Here is a 20,466-nt window from a genome sequence, read left to right as displayed (position 1 = left end):
CTGACCTCTACCTGTTAAATGCCTGCTGTTTTGCCCCTTTTGGATTTGCTTGCTTATTGTAAATATTTATACATAGTAAGTAGGGAGCTTTTCTTTTATACCTTTTTTAATTGATTGTTTTTGTGTAGTTAAGGAATTAAAGTGTATTTTATTTTCTTTCTTTTTGCTGAAAAAAGGGAATTTAGAGGGGATTTAAATTTAGATTGATTTGTTTATTGTTTTGCCCTGGTCAGCTCCTGAATTTGAAAACAGAGACACATTTTGTTTGAGAAAATCATTGTGAAAATAAAATCTTTACATATTTTTATAAGCAGCATTGTGTGTGCAGTCTTCCCTTTCATGTTGCTTCCTTACCCCTAGACGGGGTGTACAAGCCAGAGGCTTAGACACTCTCTCAGTTTAAAACTAAATTGAATATTTATACCCCTGCAAAGAAAGAGATAAATTACAAATGAATAATAATTTCAAATTATACGCTTTGTTGTTGTTGTTAATAATGACATTACTGTTATTATTGGCGTTACTATTGTTGTTGTTGTAAGGGTTAGAAATGCTTGCAGTTTCACTCAAAAAACTAAACTTTTTAACTTAATGAAGAAAACTTTGATTTAGGTTAAGTAAACGTGTCAAATTTGTACAGACATTTTACTGAGTTTTGACAAAACCACAAAAAACAAACAAATAATCTCAACTTTTTTTAAGTTGGGTTTTTTACAGTGTAAAAAAAACATTGTATAAATGCAAAAGTTACCTATGCTTTATACAACCTATGTAAAGATGGGTATTAATGGAAGTGGTGCTGGCTGACAAATGCATGACCGAAATTTCAGATCTACACATAGGTTACACTTTTTATAGAATAATACAGCATTTGCTGTTGCAAGCTGTAAGAATGTGTTTTTAACTTCAGCGGTTCGAACTGTAGTTCTGCCGAGTCATGATTAAAAGTTATCAGTATGATGGTGAAAAACTGTACATTCTAGTCAAACCATCCTTCTGCAATCTCACACCAAAAATGGAAATAAGGGCTGTATTAAAACCTTAAAATGGGGAGAGCGTTGCTATTGTGTGAATGCATTGTATTACAATATGGAGCGATTAAGTGTTGATGTTTATCCGAAAGTAATTCACAAATACTTGAAAATTAAATAATTTAATGACAATAATTCTCTTTGGTTACAACTGAATTAGTTACAGATAACTGTATAAAATGATTATGAAATGAAATGATAAAAAAAACATGATACTAATTGTACCCAGCTTAAATGTAAAAATTCAATTACCTCAGAGAGAGAGAGAGAGAGAAAGAGAGAGAGAGAGACAGGGAGAGGGAGAAACCAACAAAGAGAAGATAGCCCTGGAGCCTGATAGCAGTTGAGTCAGAGAAGATAGACTCCAGAGCAGGAGAGGAGCAAAGCAGGAAAGAAGCAGAGCAGGAAAAGAGACAGAGCAACCTTTACCAACTATTTTGTTTCTTTCTTGATCATGTGACCAAAGCTCAAATACTGAGACATTCAAACTGACCAATCAACATGTGACCACATCGTAAAACCCCCAGAGTCCACACTCCAGGCCACCAGTTTCTGCCTTTGGAGTCATTATGGACCTTCTTTGGTGAAAAAGACATATTTTGCCATATAAACAAATGAATATGATAATTTACGGTTGTGCTGCAAAACGGATAAAAGAAAGAAACATGCATGTGTATACTTTTATTTGAAGCAGTTTATTAATTAATCAAAACACTCATCTTTTAGTCATTCAATGATCATGTTTAGGGGTGCATGAGATGTTGGGGAATTATGACAGTGTTTCGCTTAAGGCAGCATTTGAGTTTGCACCAGCCTTCCAGGGAACAGCCCCCTGCAATAGACAAAACAAGCCGTTTACTAATTTAAGTCACTGATAATCATTGAAATGAGGAGGTTAAACCAGTGTGTTAACCTACCAGGTTGTGTTGGTTCATGGCGAACATCTCCCCATCACATACTATGACTCCACCTGTTCCTTCAGGATTTTCAGAACATTGTACAGGGGTCTAAACATACAAACAAATTAGTTAATGTCATATACTGATATATAGGTGACACGGTGAAGCAATAGGTAGTGCTGTCGCCTCACAGCAAGAAGATTGCTGGTTCGAGACTCGGCTGGGTAGTTTGGCATTTCTGTGTGGAGTTTGCATGTTCTCCCCAAGTTTGCATGGGTTTCCTCTGGGTGCTCCAGTTTCCCTCACAGTCCAAAGACATGCGGTACAGGTGAATTGGGTAGGCTAAAGTGTATGACTTTAAATGATTGTCTATGGATGTTTCTCAGAGATGGGTTGCAGCTGGAAGGGCATTCGCTGCGTAAAACACATGCTGGATAAATTGGTGGTTCATTCCGCTGTGACGACCCCAAATTAATAAAGGGATTAAGCCGAAAAGAAAATGAATAAATATAAATATATATATATATATATATATATATATATATATATATATATATATATATATATATATATATATATATATATATACGGTTGCAATCAGAATTATTACCCTGTTTATTTTTTCCCCAATTTCTGTTCAACAGAGAGAAGATTTTTTCAGCACATTTCTAAACACATTTCTAAACATAATAGCTTTAATAACTCTAAACAATAGATTTATTTTATCTTGCCATGATGACAAAAAATCATTTTTGACTAGATATTTTTAAGACACTTTTATACACCTTAAAAAGACATTTAAAGGATTAACTAGGTTAATTAGGTTAATAGGCAGGTTATGGTAATTGGGCAAGTTATTGTATAACAATGGTTAGTTCTGTAGACTATCAGAAAAAAATTTGCTCAAAGGGGCTAATAATTTTGTCCTTAAAATGGTGTTAAAAAATTAATAACTGCTTGTATTCTAGCCGAAATAAAACAAATAAGACATTCTCCAGAAAAAAAAATATTATCAGACATACTGTGAACATTTCGTTGCTCTATTAAACATAATTTAGGAAATATTTAAAAAAGAAAAAACATTCTATATATATATATATATATATTTTTTTTTAATAATTTTTTTTTTTACTAATGTAGTAAACATCGGCAGCAGCAGTAATGCGGTCGATCCACCGGTCCGTTGTGGTGAAGAAGGAGCTGAGCCGAAAGGCAAAGCTCTCGATTTACCGGTCAATCTACGTTACCACTCTCACCTATGGTCATGAGCTTTGGATCATGACCGAAAGGACAAGATCTCGGATACAAGCAGCCGAAATGAGTTTCCTTCGAAGGGTGCCAGAGCGCACTCTTATGGATAGGGTGAGGAGCTCTGACACCCGGGAGGAGCTCGGAGTAGAGTCGCTGCTCCTCCACATCGAGAGAAGTCAGCTGAGGTGGCTCGGGCATCTGTTTCGGATGCCTCCTGGACGCCTACCTAGGGAGGTGTTCCAGGCATGTCCCACCGGGAGGCGGCCTCGGGGAAGACCCAGGACACGCTGGAGGGACTATGTCTCTCAGCTGGCCTGGGAACGCCTCGGGATCCCCCCGGAGGAGCTGGAGGAAGTGTCTGGGGATAGGGAAGTCTGGGATTCTCTCCTAAGACTGCTGCCCCTGCGACCCGGCCTCGGAAAAGCAGCAGAAGATGAATGAATGAATGACTAATGTAATATAAAAATTCATTTAATTAAAGAGACATGTAAAATGTTGCTTTAAAAAACTGTTACTTTATAGATAGACTTAATTAGTTTTTGTTTCACCCCAAAATAACAGTTCTGTTATCAAGTATTCACCCTTGTGTCTTTCCAAACCTCTGAGACCTTCTTTGGTCTTCAGAAGGCAAGGCACGTTTATTTATATAGCACATTTCATACACAGTGGCAATTCAAAGTGCTTTACATAAACAATAATAAAAGAAACAAGTAAAATAAAAATAAAAACAAATAATAAAAATGCGTCAAAACAAAACATAAAAACAGGTAAAATGTGATATAAAAGAATGAAGAAGAAGAGAAAAACATGATAGTGCAATCTGTCGGACGCAGCACAGTGCTCATTCAGTAAAGGCACAGCTAAACAGATGTGTTTTCAGTCTTGATTTGAATGTGCCTAATGTTGGAGCACATGTGATCATTTCTGGAAGCTGATTCCAGCTGATTCCAGCAGCAGAACACAAATAAAGATGTTCAATCATTTATTTATTGATTTTCCTTCAGTCTAGTCCCTGATTATGAGGAGTCCCCTCAGCGAAATGAACCACCAACTACTTTGGGATATGTTTTATTTAGTGGATGCCCTTCCATCTGCAACCCAGTACTTGGAAACACCCATACACTCTCACATTCACACAAACACTCATACACTACTGCCAATTTAGCTCGTCCAGTTGAACTAATGCATTCTTTTGTTAATAAATACAGTAACTAACATTATTTTATTGTAGAGTGTTACTGATTTTAAACTCAGAAGACGAAATTAGTGGTGAAAATGTAAATATTAATTAGTTGTTCCCTACAATTAAAGCTAACAGATGCTAACATTGCCTTCGTTGATGTTTAACACATATAAATCTGTAAAAGTTTCAGATCTTTTACAAATTTTGTTTGTAGGGTTCATGATCCTTTAAAAAGACTGAAGACTGAAATAAGTATTGTCTTTGGAATGACAAAAGGGTGAGTAAAAGATGAAATAGTTTTAATTTTGATTTGAACCCTTGAAAAAACTAAATACTTCACTTCAAAGTTTATTCATTCATTCATTTTATTTTCGGTTAAGTCCCTCTATAAATCTGGAGTTGCCACAGCAGACTGAACCGCCAACTTATCCAGCATATGTTTTACGCACCAGATGCCTTTCCAGCTACAACCCATTAGTGGGAAACACCCATACACTCCTACTCTACTCTATTCACCTATTGTGGAGGAAGCCGGAACACCAGGAGGAAACTCACAAAAACGCAGGAGTACATGCAAACTCCTCAAAGAAATGCCAACTGACCCAGCCGAGGCTTGAACCAGCGATCTTCTTGCTGTTAGGTGACAGCGCTACCCACTGCCCCACTGTGCTGCAACTTCAATGTTGTTTTAAAAAATAAATTAATAATAGTGATATAATTTTGAGACTTTTTCCCAGATATTAAATTGCTGTATATTAAATATGTTAATGATATGTTAGTTATAAGTTAAATATGTTAATTTTGCTGGTTGAACATTTCATAAATGAACATTTTTACTTAACAAAGACAAATACCTTAATCTGACCCACTGGTTTGAAGAAGAAACAAAGGCTTGAACCCTAAAAAAAACAAAGAAATGTGATCAGCAGGATGTAAAAAAATGTGTCTTAAATATATTTTGATCATCATAATATAGTAAAAGAAGTGATGTATGTATTCATACTGAAAATTTGATCTTGTCCTAAAAAAACAGACTGTTAGGGGTTCAGTAAATTATTATTTTTATCATTGCATGCAATGACAATCGCTTATGAATTTGGCCTTGTGGGTTTCCAACTTTCAGTTTGAAGTCGGTAACTTTAACCATTACATCTTAAGCTGTACAAAAATCATATTTGGTACTGCATCTGCTGTTCTCACATATATGTACTTGAATGATTCAATCTGTGAAACCCAGACTGTTCTTGTAAAAGAAAAATTTAAAATCCTAATACATGTATCGTATGTATCATAAGTAATCGGTCCCTGTGGGTTTCTAACCCTCGACCTTCAGACCAGAACTTTGACCATAACACCACGTTGCACATAAATCACACATCGTATCCATTCAGCATGTGCTGTAAAGTAATAATAATGTAAATGACAGTAAATCAAAGATATTTCTAGTATACCTTCTAAAAACAACACCACGACAACATCAATTTACATTAGCCTCAAAGCTAACACTTTTACAACGGAATCATATAAACACTGAAAGAAAGCAGACTGCTGTCATTATTCCAACTGTACAACATGATGCTCAGCAATTACTCAACATAAAAATGATCTGTTTTAATAATATTAACAAAAATAGAACAAAATGGGGAAAATCCACAAGCGAATTTACATACGTACCATAACAACAGCAACGAAACGAAACAAGAAAGAGCGCCGTCTAAAGAAAGTCCTCCAAAGACTCACAATTCAATGTAAGTAAAAAACTGTAAAAACAAATGTTGTATCAAATAAAAATATTTTCCTTAACACACTTTTAAACAACTGATGTGTGATTTACCTACATAATCAATGTTTATATGATTAACTATGTGGAGAATCAATAGAAGCCACAAACATCCATTGTAACAACATTGTAACAAAATTGTAACAACTCAATTATTACATGCCCACAGAGATTGCAAAATAAAACTATATTAATTTACAATACTAATTCTGATCGAGCAAAAAAATTTAATTTAAACAAACATAGAGTATCTGGCGCCAGTTTTGTCACTTTCGGTTACAATCCAACAATTTTGTACTTGCTTTTATGTCTTGTCTTCTTGAACTCATTCACTCTTCCATCCCCAAGTTGCTCTTCTGTAGATTCTTTCATGAGGTTTTGACTGAAGATAACCATTTCAAATGTGAATGCAGCAACTAAAACCAAGCGATTAGTCCATGTAATAAGAAGGCAGTGTTCGTTTTTGAAATGAAACTGGCATGCTTCTAAACAGGATGAATTAACCACATTTAAAACCAACGAAACAAGCCATGTTGCCATAATTGAATGACTGAGAAGTTACCATAAAAACTTAACATGCTATCTAGTTCCTCATGACAGCTAGCTTTAGAGTACAATTAGTTTACTTAACTAGCATTTTTGGCAGTTAAACATTATATTTGAGGTATGATCTTACATGAGAGACATTTAAAGGTGTTAGTCACATAGTAGTGAGTAATTGATGTATCTTTTCAAAAGGTAAATATTTGTACCTAAGGTTTATATCTCAAAACCTTATACCAGATACATTTTAGTACTTGCACATTTCAAAAGGTATATTTTCAGTTTAGGTACTAATATTTATCTTCATAAGATATTAGGACATCATTATTGACCCTGTACAAAAGTGTAAGGATACTGCCCCAATAAGGACTTTTATACTTTTCTTGCAGTGTGTAAAAACAGGTTATGTGGTTTCAGGAGGTGGCATGTTGTCACAAAACATCTTTCCATAGAAGATTGTAAACATCTGGTTGATTTAGATCAGGGTATTCACTGTTATTGAGGAACAAAGGAAGTAAATTAGAGAAGTAATTAAAGCATTGTGCTGAGCAGCCTGTTCTGACTGGCTGTGTTGCTGTGTAGTCTGATTTCCTCAACAAAACCACAACAATACAGAGAAATTACTACAGAAGTAGACCACGGTGAAAGATGCATGACATGTATATACACTTAAAACAAATAAATGTGGAGATGCATATTTTACAGTTTTTAACAAGCTCTTTTAACTGTAAAAAAAAGAAAGAAAAAAAACTTTACAAACCCACAAATTAACAATAATTTTATTCAAAGACAATTATGTGGATAGAAAAAAGAGCAGTCAGAGAAATTGGGGAATCACCAGATGACTAATCACTCTGAAGAGTAAGAAAACAGACCAATGAATGCCTATGAATTGGCAAAGCGCAGCTCCTAACAGGAGTGGCTAATTATAATCAGCTGAGTATATAGGCAGCACCAGAATGAAGCCAGGTTTTAATCCCTAAAGAAGCAAAACATTCAGCTATCAGCTGGAGATGCAGGTGCTGTGGCAAGGAGACATGTCTCCATTCCCTCCTTTAGAAAAGGTGGCTTGCGGTCATAACCATGATGTTCCCCTTCAGATCAGGAACTTTAACGTTGTGCCCTTGACACGTTGGGGTGTATGGAAATATATATGGAAAGCACCACAGCAGATAGACCCATCACATGTTTGGTGAGCAGATTGCCAAGCAAAGCTCTACACAAACCCTTAAGGATCACAAAACACGAAAACTTTTTGAGATGTTGACAGTCATATATGTGTGCCATGTTGCTAAAAACATTATTAGGACACATATATTTTGCTACCACGTGAAAATTGGTTGTTTTTGCATAATTTCCAGCAAATTCCTTCTTCTGGTTTGAAAAGAAATTTTGAAGCAACCGTCACAGAGATAAGACCATTGTGTGAATTCCAAAGTGGAGACTGAAAAGGATTTAGTTACTAAGTTGACAGTACATTACTATCACTACAATATTATGCCCTGAAAGAGCCGCTGTAAATGCGGCTCTCGGAATGTAAGCATGTAAACACTTTAATCAAACTATTATCTTCATGTAGGATTTTCACCACATTTTGTGACGGGATAGTCTATACACACACTGTCTGACACTATTCTCTGCACCTACCGAGTGCATCTAAGTTACCAAAAAATAACAAGTTTTTTTTTTCTCTCATACAGCATGTGGTATCAAAAATTCCATTAAAACTACACTCTTCCAGCAGTTCTCCTTTGTCACGGGGGGCATGCATAAAATGATCCTGAATGAAAGTGAAAGTTGCAAGCTGCCATTAATATCAACCAATTAAGAATGAAACACCTGAAATTACATAAAACTCCAGAGGAAATGGAAAATGGGGTTCATTGCCTTTTAATTACCAGAATATGGGAATATTTAGACAAAAATTTAGGGGATTGAATGAGTCTTTTACCTAGATAACTGCAGACTAGGGATTTTAGAGATTCAACAGTATGTTGGGAAAACATACCAAAGTCCCAAAGGTGAAGGATGCTGCGAAGGCCACCTGCTACCCAAATGGGGAGACTTGGTGTCACTTGGTGACAATATGAGCATATGGGTTAGCCCTATGCAGGGGAGCACTACATATGATAAAATGGTTAGCAGGTAGGGAAGACATAGGTCTGCCTGAGAAAAGAGACTTCACCATGGCTGAATGATGCATATGGGATCGCCAGTGTGGACCACACATACCTGGCATCAATCCGTACAAAGCAGACTGACCAAGCAGGCATATCAGCAATATAATGGGCAAAGCTTTCAGCTCCTCCGCTAAGTCAGGTGTTGGGGACCTTGGAGGAACTCTCTAGGGTTTGCCTGATGGGGAGCTAACTAGGAGAGCAAAAATAAGCACACACATCTTCAGGTTAGGGTGAATGGTGCAACAATCATTTTTCAACATGGAGCTTCTGGCTGGCTGGAGCTACTCAGCTACCGGAAGGAAACTGGCTCTACTCTAAGAATGGAAAATCTTATGAATATGTTAGGTGTCGTCAGCCCACAACTCTACAGACATCTGCTAGAGAGGTGCTGCATGCTAATGCCCAAGAGGAGGCAGCACTTCTTGTTGAGTGTACTTTCACTTCCAGGGGACATGGCTTGCCCAGCTCTGATAAGTGAGGGCGATGGCATCCACTATCCAGTGGGTCAACCGCTGTTTGGATACGGCCCTTCCCTTCTGCCGAATACCATAACAGACAAAGAGCTGCTCAGAGGATCTTATACTCTAAGTGCAATCTGCATAAAAGCACAAAGCATGCACAATACACATCAGTAAAAGGGCTGGATCTACCTCCTCCACAGGAAGCACTTGCAGGCCTTACTAACTGGTCCCGAAAGAGTATGGTAGAAACCCTGGGCACATAGCCAGGCTGAGAACTCAGGATAAGATGAGAGTCAGCCGTCCCAAACTCCAGGCACCGTTTGCTGACTAAAAATGCCTCCAGATCCCAAACCCTCTTGATAGATGCCAAAGCGACCAGCAGAGCTGTCTACATGGACAGAATCCTTTTAGATACTGAGTAGAGTGACTCTAACAGATTTCTCTGCAGACCTGCTAGGACTACAGATAGATCCTGAGGACATGAGAGGAGGGCGGAATGGATTTAATCACCTCACACCTCTGAGGATGTTTTTGGGCACAATGAAGTACTGGCTGTAAAACCTTCTCTTCATCTTGGCTGGAGAGACCGGTTTAATTGCATCCTTTGCCAGGAGGACAGTAATCTCCTTGCAAAAGACAGGGGTGGTCGCAGATTTGACTACCGTGAAATACACACCCATGAACTTGAGAATTGCAAAGTCCGGTCTGATTGTGCAAATGTTCCACCTTGGCATGCTGGGCAGCACTACCTCTCTTCTCCTGATGGACCGTCTGTCATGACTGTGTTTGTCCACCTAATGCCACTGCAGTTCGCCAGCAACCCCCAGCGAACTACAGTGGCTTAAGAACTACATTTCCATACATTCTTTCGCGCACACACCCGGTCTGTCATCTACACTGATTTACAACCACAGCTGTCTCCGTTCTCTGTTGATTACCTGGACTATATATTCAGTCATTTATCCTGTTGGTCATTGTCGTCTTTATTGGTATGTTTGTTCCTGATTCCAGTCTGTATCCTGTTATTCTTGTTAAAGTGTAGTTTGAGTTGTATATGTTTGAGTTCCTGGTTTGTTTGTTTGTTTTGTTTGTTACTTTGCACTTTTGATTTTTGTATTATTGTCACTTTCTCTGCACAATACTATATTAAACTGCACTTGATTTCTACTCCCGTTTTTGTTCCTGTTTCAATCCTGAAATGTGACACCGTCTCAGGGTCAGAATCCACAGGTAGGTGCCCTCAACAAGGAGCCGGTAAGGTGGGATTCCTGGACCACTAAAGTGACCTCGTCCTCCCCAGGATACAAGCAGCCAAATTGGGCAGCATTAACTCCAATTCCAAAAAAGACGGTTGTGAGATTTAATATCCGAACAGACAAACCATTAAAAGTGCTGTAAAATTTAAATCAGTTTGACTTTATTACTCGCATATGAGAGGAACTGAACTGATTATATGAACTCATGCATAAGCATCTCACATTTATCCTGTCTGTTATCAGAAGGTGGAGACTTCATAGTGGTTATAATGCCTTTCTTACTCCTAATATTAGGTTTATTTACAGTCAGTACTTGCATAAAAAGTATGGTAAAGTTAAAAAAATCATTGCTCCTATTTAGGTGATATATGGTTCAGACAGAATTGATTCATGCTTTTATAATGTTTACTCCAAAATTTGCTCTTACCATCTAAATGTAGCTGCAGAAATGGAGATTCGTCAGGCTAAAGAACCTTTCCCCAATTGTCTATTGTACAACATTGATGCTTTATTTTTTATTTGTCAGAGGTGTCACTGACTGGTGTGCTTTTCCCCTTGCTGCTGTATTCAAGATAAGAGGTTTTGTGTGTTCAAAGATGCTCTTCTGCTGATCTCAGTTTTAACAAAGAGATTATTTGAGTCACTGTTCATTCAATCAGTCTGTTCATTTTCTGACCTCTGGCATCAACAAAGTTGGGTATTTCTGACAGCGTTTTTTCAAACTATTATTTGTAAGATAGTAGTGTGTAATAGATCAGCAGTTTCTGAAATACTCAGACCAGCTTGTCTAGCACCACCAACTTGTCTAGAACAATCACTTCTAAGGGATAGTTCACCCAAAAATAAAAATTTACTCTAAATTTACTTACCGCCAAGTGGTTACAAAACTTTATAAGAAACAAATCCTAATAGGTGTACAAGAGGGTGCAAAATAAATTAATATTATCAAATTATAATTTTAAATATATGTTAATAGAAGCTAATGGTGATATTTTTTGCACTGTCTAGATCAGGGGTGTCCAAACTTGGTCCTGGAGGGTCGGTGTTCTGCAGATTTTAGCTCTAACTTGCCACACCACACCTGCACAGATGTTTCTAGAAAGCCTGGTTAGAGCTTGATTAGCTAGTCCAGGTGGGTCTAATTGGGGTTGAAACTAAACATTGCAGAACACCGGCCCTCAGTAACCGAGTTTGGGAACCCCTGGTCTAGATTATTTGTACAGTGAAATTGTTGTTTTTTGATAATCTGCTGATTTTTATTTTATACTGTATGTCTAGAGCACCAAGTTGTAATGGGACATCCAATAATGGCCAAATGGGACATACAGAGATAACATTTGCACAATATTTGCTTAAATGTAATTTTTACCCAAAAAGGACAGTTATTGAACCATTTGTTTCAAACTTTTATGAATTTCTCTCTTCTGTTAAACAGAAAAGAAGATGTTTTTTGAAGAAAGCTGAAGACTTGTAACCATCTTCTTCCATAGTATTTAATTTTCCTTCAATGGTCACCAGTTTTTAGCCTTTTTCTTTAGTGTTCAACAGAGTAAAGAAACTCATAAAGATTTGGAACCACTCATTTGTATCCAGTAAATATAATATTGTATAATATTATTTAATATTATAAAATAATATCTAAAAATAATCTGTGGGTGAAGTATCCCTTTAAATAAGTGTATTTCAAAAGTGTAATTTAACCATACAGTATATTCATTAAACAACCTGATTTACTGGAAAAATCATTTGACACCAAATAAAAGAAAATTTGTTTATTTTACTTTGTAAAAAGTGCTCAGAAAAACAACAACAACAACAACAACAACAACAACTTTTTTTTAATATAGCAAACAAAATATAGTGTTTGTTTACACCAGGGGTGCTCAACAATCTTCCTGTAGATCTACCTTCCTACAGAATTCAGTTCTAATTAGGACCTGGAGCAGCACTTGATAATTACAGGCAGGTATGTTTGATCAGGGTTGCAACTGAAATCTGCAGGAAGGTAGATCTCCAGGAACAGGATTAAGCACCCCTGGTTTACACTCTTAAAACTAAGGATTAAAAACGTCCATTTCACATGGATGTATCAAACTTTTTGGTTGTTCTGAAAAGAGAATTTGTTTTATTATTGTAAAACATTACACCATTTTGTCATATTTAACAACCTTTTGTTTATACAAATGTTCAATTTTCATTGTAGAACAATCAATGCCAATAAAGAACAATTTCCTAAGTGTGGGTCACAGACCATAATTTGCTGTGCTCTTGTTGCTTTTAGCTGTCAGGTTTAGCCAAAATTTTGCTGTGTTGACCTTTTTATAAATTAATAATTTGGTTATTCATTCATTTTCCTTCAGCTTAGTCTCTATTTCAGAGGTCGCCACAGTGGAATGAACCACCAACTATTCCAGCTTATGATTTATGCAGCAGATGCCCTGCCAGCCGCAACCCAGTAATGGGAAACACCCATACACACTCATTCTCACTCACGCACACACACACACACACAAACACACACACACAAACACACACAAACACAAACACACACACACACACACACACACTCATACAATATGGCCAATTTAGTTTATTCAATTGACCTAAAGAGCATGTCTTTGGACTGTTGGGGAAACCGTAGCACACGAAGGAAACCCACACGAACACGGGGAGAACATGGACCCTCCACACAGAAATGCAAACTGGCAGGATCTCAAACCAGTGACTTTCTTGCTGTGAGGCGACAGTGCTAACCACTGAGCTACCATGCAACCTAGTTTGGTTATTTTAATATTATTTCAAAAATATCACAAATCTAGAAAATACTGTCTTTTAAACTCCTAAAGTTTGAAATGTTTAGAGCATAGGTCTCAAACTCAATTCCTGGAGGGAAAACACTGCTGATCCAAATAACTGAGGTGTTCAAAAAGAATCTTGAACACCTTGATTAGTTGCATCAGCTGTGTATCAGACCTATGGATTAGAGCAAGGGGTGTCCAAACTGGATCCTGGAGGGCTAGTGTCCTGGAGAGTTTAGCTCCAACAACACACCTGAACCAGCTAATTTAGTGCTGCGTTCCAATCCCCATACTATCCGTCCTAAATAGTATTTAAAAATAGAATTAGTATGCCCTAAACCATAGTATGTTAAAAAGAGCATGCCAGAGGTTCCCAGATGGTTTGCTATTTCCAGTAAAGAATTTAAGTGTCGAACCGTCCATACTCTAACAGCTGATATTGCCCACAATACATTGCGCGTTGGACGTGAATTCGATTAGAGCTACAAACGTGCATAAAAGACTTGTGAATGGGAGATTAACCTGCTGCTGCTTCTCCGATAAGGTAGGAAATTAAATACAACAGAAATGTGGATGTTTGTGGAAGATTGACAGGGGCATAACTAAGCAACACAACGATCTTTTAAAGAGGATTTTGTCCCAAAGCTTGCATACTCTTCCGTTGCACACTCAAAAGTATAAACTTTTCCTTCACAAAAACAGTACATACTTTTAGGGTGTAATATGAGTATGTGCACAGCTCTTACTAAATATACTAGAAATTTCCTCCTGGCAGGTGGGTTGAAGCAAGTTGGAGCTAAACTCAGCAGAACACATTGTTATTAGCCTGAATTGGCATTATGGCTGCAGATCTTTCAACACTGAGCATTTTTTTTCCATTTCACTCCCATCCATAAAAGTGCTGGTGAACATTCTTGATTCCACTCCATTAAAAATCTTTAACCAAATTCAGTCGGCAGAATCAGTCTCATCCTTCATCATCATTCCCTTTATAAAATATATCCTTCATTTCATTTACACATGTAAACAAAGAGATTCAGCTGTAATCCATTGCACACTTTGCAGTTTTATAAAACTACTCTCCTTCGTCTTCTTCTATGCTGATTATAATGCCTTCATCTTCAGTATCTGGCTCAGCCTGAGGTTGGAGATTGATGGGATAAAAAATTTCATCGTATGCAATTTGCCCATGAAGGCCTCTCGGGTTCTCCACGCACTGCACTGAAAGCTGGAAATGCATAATAATTAGTAATGAATCCGAATTCAATTTGAGTAAAGAAAATACCTGTATGATCCAAGACTTCCTCTTTTTACCTGTACAGTAGATTCAGAAGTGCCTTCTGAAAACTCTTCTTTGTTGTTCACATACTGGACAGAAACCTCAAAAGAAAGGTACAAATTCATTTGTAATGCTCAATAGGCTCTTGTAATAGGTCTAATAAGTTCTTGTACTCTGCCTTTTTCCACTGAATATAATCTAAAAGGTACACAAGCTGTCATTGGGGACGACATTGTGGCTCAGTGGTAAGCAGTCACAGCAAGAAGGTTACTTATTCGAGTCCCGTCTGGGTCAGTTGGCGTTTCGGTGTGGAGTTTGTATGTTCTCCCTGTGTGGTGTGGGTTTCCTTTGGGTGCTCCCCCACAGTCCAAAGACATGCGCTATAGGTGAATTGAATAAAAACTAAATTGGCCGCAATGTATGTGTGTAAATGAAATCGTATGGGTGCTTCCAAGTGATGAGTTGCAGCTGGAAGGGCATCCGCTGTGTAAAACATATGCTGGATAGGTTGGCGGTTCATTCTGCTGTGGCGACCCCTGATGAATAAAGGAATTAAGCTAAAATAAAATGAATCTTTCACTGGGGCAGTACCTCCTAAAGAAGTACACATTTGACCACTTTTGAAAGGGTTCATATTGGTAGCCCAAAGGTATATTTTAGTATAGGTTAGTACTTACTGTAGGTACATATTCATAGTTTAAAACAAAATCAAAAGGTGTATTATCATACAGTTTAATCACGAATGTGTTATTAAGTTTAGAAACGTAGCCTTTGAAATGAGAACACCTCAGTGTAAAACTATGTACCTTGGTTTATGAGAGTGTACTGTATATCTGATTTACAAAGCTTGAGTAAATACGCCAGGGCTCTCTTTTAGTCTTTAATCGGACTAACAATAGTAAACACACAAGCAGACTGTTCATGCAATATTACATTTGTAAAGGCCTATCTCTGACAATATGTATTATTTACTTACTCCAGGGGTCCGTTCTTCGTACGTGGATTACTCAGTTAGCTGGATTTGGATATTGACGATTTGACACGATCCAGGATCGTTTCGTTCTTCAAAGCTGATCCGAGAGTTGTTGTCATGGCAACAGATCTGCTAGGTCAAACCTGATAGGGAGCAGGTTCAAATCATATAAACAGGATTAGATCGGCTCAGTTCAAGCAAAGATAATACAGAAAGTATGTACCGAGTTCTGATATTTTCTTACAGTAGTAGTTATATACACTTGGGAAAATAGTAAATATTTTTTAACTATATATATAAAAGTTATAGTAATAAATAAAATAAATAAAGTTATACATATTAATAAAACGTATGCAATCTGCACCCTCGAAATGAAATACAAAGACTGCCACCTGGTGGTGCAAAGAGAAAACTTATTGATATGAACTTTTTAGATCGCTTTAGTACAAATTGTGTATAATAGAAATGCACTATATGTGACTTTTTTTAAAAGCAATAATACATTTATGCAGTCATAAACATGTTTTGACAGTTAATATGCCAGTGATGCTTCACAAAAGTTGCAGACGCCTTTACCAATATCAAAATGCTTTTGGAAACAACCAGTTATTCTTTACACCGATTTAAAAAACGGCTACTATAATAAAGAAAATCTTTTCTAAATTAAGAAATAAATACATTGATTTGCATTGAAATACATGATGAATACTCTTGTCTTGACACATGAAAGTGTAAAGCCTGCAGCTCACAACAAATGTGAAGTTACTGCGTGTCATATTTAACAAGCCGTTTACTGCTAATTTGATGTAATTTTGCTCACATGGATAATTGAATATTAATCAGATGATGTCATTACGCTGCTGTGCCGTCAGCCAATCGTTGCATTGCTGATCATGATTTCGAGGATCGATAGATCTGTCCTTAACAACAAACGCAGCGATCTCAGATCAGTTCATCCAGACATTCTAATCTGATTCGCGAACTTGTTTGAAGAACCAAATTAGCGAGAGATCAGTTATCAAGATTAAAAGATCCAGGATCTGACAAATCATCTTAGATCATTTAAGCGAGGTACGAAGAACGGACCCCAGATGTCTTTCCGTGATCAACACTGGCTTCAGAATGCATATCTCCACCGCTTTCTTCTCTCTCGGTCTGCAACACACCCAAGAGTCATTTAAAGATGTTTTCTTACTAACTGTAACTTAAATAAAAATAATTCGCTTTTTCGGATATTGGTAAAAAATAAAAATAATAGGATATTGGTAAAAAGGCTAAGGTCAGAACATGCTAAATGTAAACTATTTGTTCACGCATGCTGCTGCACATTTGCTTAGTGCTGTTATTGAGAGTCATTTTGTGGTAGAAATTTCTAAAGGTAAGTTGATTCTGTTAGCTATAAACATCACTGCAGGCAATTATTGTGGTTTTCTTTAGTTAATCTAATAAGTAATCACATACCATTGTCTCAGTGACGGACTTGTCGAAGACCCAAATAAAACAATTGTTGAACGGTTAAGATGTGTTTGGAATTAAAACGTCGAGGTTTGTAACTCTAGTCCTAGCTTAATACCAATCCTTGGTAAGTCTGAATTATTTAAATCAAATTAAAGCCCGATTTTCTTAAAGCCTCAGTCCCTGTTTCTTTTGTTCTTTGAATGTGTGCAAAGGCGGTAAAAGTTGATCTCGTGATTCTTGGAGTCATCATGACCTCATGTCCGGGCTTATGATATGTGATGCCGGAAATGCGAGTTCCTAGTTCAGATCCATTTTAAAGATTTGAATCGTACAATTCTTTGTTGTTAAAGCTCATCAAATCTGTATGTTTCAGTGCCAACGGATAGTCAAATTGTACTTCTACTGGTCTCTAGGACAACAATCTACAAACAGTACCTGACAGCAACTTAACAAACCCTGCTGAAATGCATAAAAGTGGCAACACCATAGCCAAAAACATACATTTATTAACTTAAAAAGCTGCCACAATGCGTGTGACGTTTCAAGCACACTTGCTTCTGATGACGTTAATAAAGTTATAATTAAGTTTATAAGCGTATATTTTTAGAGCTTTGGTGTTGCAGCCTTTGTGAACTCTTGGCACTTTGTGTTTGGCTGAGCGCCCATTTAGCCTGACGCACATGCTTTTGTGCATTTTATCAACTTAACAAACTGTTTTGTTACATTTTTGTTAGCCGGTTTAGATAAAAAACATCTGCTAAATGAATTAATGTCAATCTAAATAGCTCTGACAGAACTGAAACTGTCTTGATGTTCCTCAGTGCACTCTCAGAAATAAAGGTACGCAAGCTGTCAATGGGGTGGTACCTTTTCAAAAGGTATGCGTTTGTACCTAAAGGGTTCATATTGGTACCTTGAAAGTTTATATTAGTACCAAAAAATTTTAAGAGGAACACTTTTGTACTTTCTAGGTACTAATATGTACCCTTGAGGTCTTAATATGGACCTTTTAAGTACAAATTTGTACCTTTTTAAAAAAGGTACCACCCCAGTGACAGCTCGCGTACCTTTATTTTGGAGAGTGTGGAGTCATTTGTAAAAGAGTAAAAGATCAGTGACAAACCTTTAATATTTTCCCTTTTCTTCAGTTAACCTTGTAGATCTTGGCTTTTCTTGATGCGTAATCCTCATTGTGGTTATCAGCAGTATATTGGAATGATGCCATTATTAATACAGTGTGTAAATAATCCAAATAGAGAAATAAATATGGATTAATAAAATAATAGAAGAGGAAAATAAAGTAAATCAAAAGAAGACTGATTAGAGATGTTTCCTGTCTGACTGTCCAGAAAAGACTGACAAGATTCCTTCTTTCTAAATGATGGGTGAGCACACAGGACTCCTCCCAATTGTAATTTATTGGCATGAAGTTTATACAAGCTTCAACAAGACACTCAATAGCATCTGTTGTAATGATTTCGGTATGTCAATATTACTAAAGTTAAAATTACGGTTGAAATCAGAATGATTAGCCCACCTGTGATTTTTTTATTTATTTTTTTTTCAAATATTTCCCACATAATGTTTAACAGAGCTAGGGAATTTTTACAGTATTTTCTATATATATATATATATATTTTTTTCTGGCTAGTATAAAAGCAGTTTTTAATAAAAAAAAATAAAAAAAAATAAAAACATTTTAAGGTCAATATTATTAGCTCCCTTAAGCAATATTTTAGTTTGATTGTCTACAGAACAAACCACTGTTATACAATGATTTGCCTAACTACCCTAACCTGTTAACCTCTCGTATCTTAAATAAAATATTCTGTACTGCCATCATGGCAAAGATAAAAGAAATCACTTATTAGAAATGAGTTATGTTTAGAAATGAGCTGAAAAATCTTCTCTCCGATTAACAAAAATGATGGGAAAATATGAAAGATTTCAAATTTAACAGGAGGGCTATTAATTCTGACCCTAACTGTATACTGTGACGCCCTACCCAATGCCAGGTCAGCGTCGCCTTGGAGCACCATACACCTGCTGGTCATCAGTACCTGAACCCACTCAAGGCTGCTCTACTTAAGCAGCAGCAGAAGAAGAGCTAGCTGAACTTGGACTCCACTGTGAGAAAGACTCATGCTTGTTTGTTGCTTCACACAGATACCGTGTGATGACCGGCAAACACATTGCACACCCTGGAAGGAACACTCACCTCTCTACACTGAGCACCAGCACAGCACTTCCTGGATTTGTCTGCACGCCTGCATGGTATTCACTAACCTTTATTTGACCTTTCATTAAACACCCTCTGATAATTATCATTATACTTTAACATCTTGTGTACGCATATTCATTCAAACAATGCCCGGATTCCCTACCGGTTGTCACAAGGGAGAATGAAAATATGAACACAAGATGTTTATTCCCAGAGGGGAATATTTTCCAGGGTGTGCAATGTGGCTCATGCTATAACAAGCAGTTAGCGCAACTAACACAAGAAATCAAGAGTCAAAGACTCTAAAGAAAACACTGTACACCACAATGATAACTTCTGTAAATTACAGCTTTTTAATAAAACCATTAATAATATTACTAAGATTAATTCTCAATAAATGTAAGGATTTTTGCAGATGTCTGACAGAAGAAATAAAGTCAAACAGATCTTGCACTCTATGAATGTGGATGTAAATGAACTAGTGATAATCGAATGATGGTATTTTTTGCAAATATGACATCAGCGGCACAGTGGGTAGCAGTCAGTTGGCATTTTGTGTGGAGTTTGCATGTTCTGCCTGTGTACGTGTTGGTTTCCTCCGGGTGCTCCGGTTTCCCCCACAGTTAAAAAAATGCGCTATAGGTAGATTGGGTAAGCTAAATTGTTCGTAGTGTATGTGTGTGAATGTTTGTGAGCGTATGGGTGTTTCCCAACTTCCTGCAGAACTCAGCTCCAACCTTGATCAAGCACATCTAAGTAGGATCTGAAGGTGCAATAAAGACAGGTGTGTTTGATCAAGGTTGCACCTCATTTCTGCAGGAAGGTAGATCTCCAGGAACAGGGTTGGGCACCACTGCCAGACTGATTATTCTCTGGGAAAGGGCCCAGACATGTTTTTACAAAGCTTAATTGAACGCTTTGGGCTCCACAAATGCACTGTAATCTCTATAAATAATTGCCTCACAGACATCATAAATGTATCTTCATAAAGCTTCAAACAGTGGCGTAGCGGACGGGCCCGCAGGGCACGCACCGCGGGGGGGCCCCGCGTGATTAGGGGGCCCCACGTCGTCGCGATTTTCAATGATTGAAAATCCAGGAACCGCAATAATCAAACTCTTGGGAACAACTGTGGTCGGAACCAAAGTTCACA

At 37.2% G+C, this 20,466-nt stretch overlaps 3 long non-coding RNA genes across 6 annotated transcripts in view; 1 reads left to right on the top strand and 2 right to left on the bottom strand.

Annotated features, from left to right (window-relative positions):
- The window catches only part of LOC147838945 (uncharacterized), a 1,276,407-nt gene that overhangs the window by 434,448 nt on the left and 821,493 nt on the right, over window positions 1–20,466 (top strand). The gene's annotated exons all lie outside the window — the stretch shown is intronic.
- LOC108180813 (uncharacterized) lies at window positions 1,705–5,332 on the bottom strand. Its single transcript, XR_015520601.1, has 3 exons — window positions 5,219–5,332; window positions 1,949–2,038; window positions 1,705–1,863 (listed from the first exon to the last, which is right to left on the bottom strand). It is a non-coding gene; the product is annotated as an uncharacterized LOC108180813 (long non-coding RNA).
- Window positions 12,342–19,175, bottom strand: LOC137488842 (uncharacterized). Of its 4 annotated transcripts, XR_015520599.1 has the most exons (5): window positions 18,216–19,175; window positions 16,721–16,789; window positions 14,697–15,636; window positions 13,799–14,610; window positions 12,342–12,989 (listed from the first exon to the last, which is right to left on the bottom strand). It is a non-coding gene; the product is annotated as an uncharacterized LOC137488842 (long non-coding RNA). The 4 variants fall into 4 exon arrangements; XR_015520596.1 differs by lacking the exon at window positions 12,342–12,989 and having other exon boundaries at window positions 13,636–14,610; XR_015520597.1 differs by lacking the exon at window positions 12,342–12,989 and having other exon boundaries at window positions 13,943–14,610; window positions 14,697–14,762.

This window comes from Danio rerio, chromosome 21 (assembly GCF_052040795.2).
Source record: "Danio rerio strain M-AB ecotype USA chromosome 21, GRCz13ab, whole genome shotgun sequence".
Classification (NCBI taxonomy): Eukaryota; Metazoa; Chordata; class Actinopteri; order Cypriniformes; family Danionidae; genus Danio; species Danio rerio.
The sequence above is the reverse complement of the archived record's forward strand: the minus strand, read 5'-3'. Positions and strand labels throughout refer to the sequence as shown.